Genomic DNA, 6000 nt, shown 5'->3' with positions numbered 1-6000 from the left:
TACAAACGTAAGATCAACTAGCTGCCATTTATGTTATCGTTCGAAGAAAAGTTGTGCAAGTTTCGCAGGGTTATTGCTGCTTCTTTGAATTTAAGTTAAATTGTAGTCTCCTATATTGATACGACATTTGGTGGGGGACATAAAATTGTCCTTAATAGTAGTGTGGTTTTTTTCACAGTCTAAGGGAGGTGGTGGTTAGCGTCGCACTGATAAAATTATAGTTCATATGGTAACTCTCCAGCTTTGATTGTTTGGGAAGACCCCAGGTGCCTCTCCGTGCATTATTTCATCACAAGCGGGCAACTGGATAGGACCATCGACCTTCCGTAAGACAGATGGATGGCTTCATCACATGAAAAGTTAAACGGCCTTAGAAAGGCTCGAACCCACATCAGTGAGGGGCAAGTAATTTGAAGTCAGCGACCTTAATCACTTGTTGAAGTGGCAAGTGATATTATGCAACAAAACGATTTACTGTATACACTTGTACTTACATTTCGTTGATGTAGTCTCGATATATTTCTCTGACATTTTGAAGATAGATATCACGTGACCAAATAGTGTTCATTAACTAGTCCAAGTGTTTTTTTTTACACTGAAGAAGTCCTATGTTACGGACATTTTACAAAACGCAGACAAAAAGTTTACGAAAAATGTCGACATGTAAATAACAAATTACAATGCGCGTAATCTATGCCAAGACACCAATACATATAACCAAAGGCTTAAAAGTTGGAACAAAGTAAAACTAAATGGTGCATTTATCACATTTTTGTGAGAGTAGGAATAGCACAATTTTAGGGTAAGGCGACGAAATATCTTCGTGAAATGGAGTCAAGATGAAGTGTACTGGAGTGTTGCTCGGAAGTAATCTGACGTTCTAAAACACATTCAACGAAGCATATCAAAACGGTTTTTTTTTTGTTGAATCAGTTATATAATATGTATGTAAATTATTGATCGGGGCAGACTCGTAAAACTTTTATCATGTGACGGATGCTCTAGTTGATGCTGTTGTAGGTGATAAGGCAATATATCAAACATAGCTAACGAATTAATTAACGAATCATAATATACGATTCATATGATGTGAGATAATATATGATCCATATAATATTAGTTTGTAAGTTTAAGCAAAGGAATCATAATACATGATTCATATTATATGACTTTGCGGATTGAAAGGCTCTAACTGAAAGGTACATATTTGATCAGATATGGAAACGTTTGATGACTGACTATAGTTAAAGAAGACCTGATATTGTAAAAGGAGTGATTCGCACAGTAGGAAGGAATTATATTTTAGACTTTAAATATAACCCCATCTGAAAATCTTCTTCCTATGAATTTGATAGAAACTAACTCGAAAGGGGGTAAAATTACATTCTTCTACCCAGGGTTATGAAACAGAACTTTGAGATCAGGGGCCCGTTTCACAAAAGTTCGTAAGATTTGTCCCAAGTTCTCTCCAACGTATGGACCGCATCTATTTCATTTGATATAAGTAGTATCACTTAACAGGCTTCTGTTGCATTACTCACGCATTTGATGGCTGATTCTAGGCTAAATCTTTCAATTCACAAATCATAACATTTCACCCAAGACAGGTCTCCAAACTTATCCAGGAAATCTACCCTTCCCTCTTATTTTGTATCTTCTTGGAGTAAACTAGGTCCACATTGGAGCTAAGATTAATTCGTTAGAAAAAGCAAACCAAGTTAATCCGTTTAAAAAGTCTCAGTCTTCTCTGATATTGGTTTAATAGAAAGTTTTGAAAGACACACAGTTCTTTTGGTTGTTTACTTTGTTTATTTTCTTCTTTTGTTTGATGCATTTAATTTCCTCTATTTATTTCTTCAACGATGCCTCAAAAGTTGTCAAGATTAGACTTCATCTAATTGATTGCTATATTATTTGTTTTCCTTAAATGTAACCATGCAAATATCACTGTCCCGACTGTATCTCGCTCTGTCAGACACTCAGGTCTGCTGTTAATAAGATGTACTTCTCGCGACAACATTTTACAAATTGAAAAGTGTTACTGTCAAACTCGATGATAGATAAACACAATGTCGCCGTAAGTGAAAAACGAAATCCCGGTAATGAATACATGGGAGAGTATTTGTCTTTCAGAATGAAACAATAACTTTCATTTACAGAAGTGGATAAATTGATGCATTACAAAGTTTTGGCTTCTTCAAGAAGTGAACTTCCCGTATTATGTAGATACAAAAACTAGTCCAGAGGAAGCGAGTTTGTATGGAGGACTGTAAGCGTAGAAAATACAGTTTCGACTTTATGCAGTGTACAAAGAAACTTAAGACAGCGAGTATCCGATCAACAGTGAGTTTACAAAGCAAAAGCAAATATTACGTAAAAAGGTATGACACTTTTGTTTTGTGTGTTTAATGATTTCATGGATATATTGTTTTGAAAACCTGTATTTAAGTATGCTTCACCCTCCTCCTAAACACGTTAAACATCACGAGTTGCTATAATTGTACAACGGGAGTATACTGCAAAATATATGAAATGTCTATCTTTAACTCAAGTCCAAAATAGAAAAACACATCATAATTATTTACTTCATTTGCATAGCCTGTAAAATAAATTTTAAAATGTAGTTCAAATACATATTTTGTAGATAATATCAATAAAATAACGATAGTGGTTACCGTATAAGTCGAGAATAACATTGATCAATAACAAGAAACATTCGAAAGACTCAAACCTAGCGACATGATACACAGACGCATTATTGGACATTGTATTCAAACAAGAAAGTTCCAAAAACGCAGCCTCCCCAAAGACACACACGAACAACACTAGCACACACACACACACACACACACACACACACACACACACACACACACACAATAAACACACAAGGACAAAACAAACAAATACAGGAACACAGTGGGGCACCGCCTTGGAACTGTCAGTGGCAAAACAACCACTGGGGAGTTCAAACCGGTTTATGGTGCACCTAACCTCACTCTTACCCCCACCATGTACAAAAGTCACAAGACAGTGTAAATAAAAGTTATCCCCGCCAGGTGAAACCCTAACATACGTAAAGGCAACAGAAGGCATGAAATGTAAAACACAAAAATGCTCTTGTATATATGTATATAATAATGCAATCCTTAAGAACCTAAAACGTATGTACTCAATGCCTTTGCAGAAAACAGAGCAACAAGGGAAACACCCTTAAGGGCCCGACGAAACGGGCCCAGAAGACGGAAATCATAATAGCTCAGTCCTGGTGGGATTTAAGAACTACTAATCATAGAGTCCTCCACCTGTTCCGTCAGACACAATCAAATAGGAAAGCGTAGCGTCCAACTGTAAAAGGGCTGAACACCAAACATGCGGTGTGTCTCAAAACACTTGGGTCATAACCTCTTTTCATAAAACGTTTAATCACCTTACTAAATACAATTGGAAAATTGCCATGACCCAAAATCTTACGAACTTCGTAAACCACATCCCCATAAAAAGCGGGTTTTGATATACCTTCTCGCAGAAGTGTCTTTAAATTGCTATTGTATTTCAAAATCAAATCTGAATTATGATATGGAAAAGTATTTACGTAATTTATAATAACGGTAGCCCTGATGAAGAAGCTTATTTGTAATATATAAGTTACGTTCATTGAAATCCTCAACATGACTACACGCTCTTGCAAACCGAATTAACTGAGAGTAAATATACCCCATAAGATGTAGCCTGGAGTACATCCCCATCCAAATGGGGGAAATTTACAATACTGAAATTAAAATCATCCCTCTTGTCATAAATTTTAGTATGTATAAAATTGTCGTAAATAGAGAGATGTAAATCTAGAAATGAAGCAGTATTATCCGAGTTGTTAGTTTTATTTAACTGCAGCTCCCTGGGATACATATTTTCCACTAACTGATCAAAAAACGGATTATCCATATTAAGTATATCATCCAGATAGCATGATGTATTATTGAATGCAGTAATAATGTCTGCCTGTGTATCTTGAGAAAGGCTCAACATAAAATCTCTTTCATAACAATATAAAAACAAATCTGCGACAAGGGGTGCACAATTTGTTCCCATGGGAATGCCAATTACTTGTCTGAAAACTGCATTCCCAAACCTGACGTAAATATTTTTCGATAAAAAGGAAAGGGCTTTACAAACTTCGTCACAGGTCCACATAGTAAAATTCTTCACAATGCAACTAGTAAAAAATGCTTTATCGAAATTGCAAGCGAGAAAAGTAGCATTTTCCCTGGCAAAAGTCTTTTGAATCAGCGCAGTTAGTTTTTCATTTATTAAGTTATGAGGTAAAGTCGTATAAAAAGTAGAAAAATCGTATGTACTGACTGAAGACACCTTGTAATATTTAATTCTAAATTTATCCAGGATTTCGCCAGAATTTTTTACCGACCAAAATAAGTTTTTACCAGTGTTTTCGTATACTTTGTCACAATATCTTTTCACGTGGGCTTTAACAGCAGTGAGACATGATGTTAATAACTTGGAAATATTTGTGGTGGTACAGAAGCTTGGATTAGCGATAAAACGAGCTTTATATGGTTGTTTATGTAATTTTGGAATCCAGTACATTGTAGGAAGTTTAATTTGCTGGTCATCTATACGAACTTTCAAATTGGAAACTTCAGTAATGTGATCAGTGATCAATTGTTGTTCTACAAAATTACTCAGTGTATAAGTTTTAGTACTATTTAGTTCATTTCGTAAAACATTTATATAATGTAGGCGTCAAATGATGATAATATTGTTAGCCGCCTTGTCTGCTGGAACTAAAACATATTTAGAATGGAATTCTTTGATTTCTTTTTTCAGATGTCTTAAAGTGAACTTGGGCTTAGGTGGAAGTAGGTGCTCATTTGTTTTATAAAATTTAATACGGGAATCGACAATATTAAAGATATTACGTTTCTAAGACGATAATGCATTTGGATCAGCATTTTCACGTCGGCACCATTTTACACAAAAAGTTTCGATGGATTCTGCAATCTGACCACGACATGCATCAAAGTCGATATTTGAAGGAATTCTGTATTTAGGCCCTTTAAAAAATAAATTACGAATACGTTTGTCTTTGATAATATCAAAATTACCAGTGATGACATGGCCTGCATCTGAGTAGCAAAATTTTGAGTGTTTACATTCACAGGAAGTTGGAGTATTTGTATATACATCTAGGTCTGATACGATTTTATTGTAATTGAATATAACATTTCTTACAGGTGTTTTATATTTATAACAGATAATCGGAACTTCAGAGTTTTTGAAATATTTAGGCACAGAATCGATGACACGTTTATCTCGAAATATAATAGGTACATCGATGAAGTCAATACCTTTATTTATAAAACATATCTTAAGGAAATATCTGTCATGGTCAGATTGAGTGTCGATATGTGGACGGAGAATATGTTGTGTATAACTTTGAATAAGATACAGTGTAAAAAGGATCTGTTTGAATAACATACTGGTCCGCTTCTTCGTCTAGTTTTTTAAGGGACTGAATAGATAAAGATGTGAGACGAGAAAGCATCGAGTGTCTACCAGAGTTAGAAAGAATTAAATCAAGGTCGGCAACAGACATATTGACTTTAGATTTACGCTTAATATTACCATTGCGTCTTATTCCATGAGATCTAGATTTACGTTTTCTAATGTTTAAAATAAAAAAGATGTCAATATCAGGGTTTTTAGAGATATTACCTTCTTGATATGTATTATTCTTTAAGCCCAACGGAAACGGTGACTGTAAATTTTTTATCCATTTGAATTCTGCTAAATGTCTGGCTTTAATGTTAAAACTAGATGTGGCATTAAAATCATATACGAGTTGTTCTACTGGCTGAATTGTAACCTGATCAAAAGTTTGGCCAGATTTACGGCAGTGTTGGTATAAAAAGATAGTAAACTTGTTCCGACTATGTATTTTGTAAGAATGTTCGCGGAAACGAATTTTCAAAGATCGCCCAG

The sequence above is a fragment of the Mercenaria mercenaria genome, chromosome 5, assembly GCF_021730395.1.
Source record: "Mercenaria mercenaria strain notata chromosome 5, MADL_Memer_1, whole genome shotgun sequence".
In the NCBI taxonomy this organism is placed as follows: domain Eukaryota; kingdom Metazoa; phylum Mollusca; class Bivalvia; order Venerida; family Veneridae; genus Mercenaria; species Mercenaria mercenaria.
The sequence above is the reverse complement of the archived record's forward strand: the minus strand, read 5'-3'. Positions refer to the sequence as shown.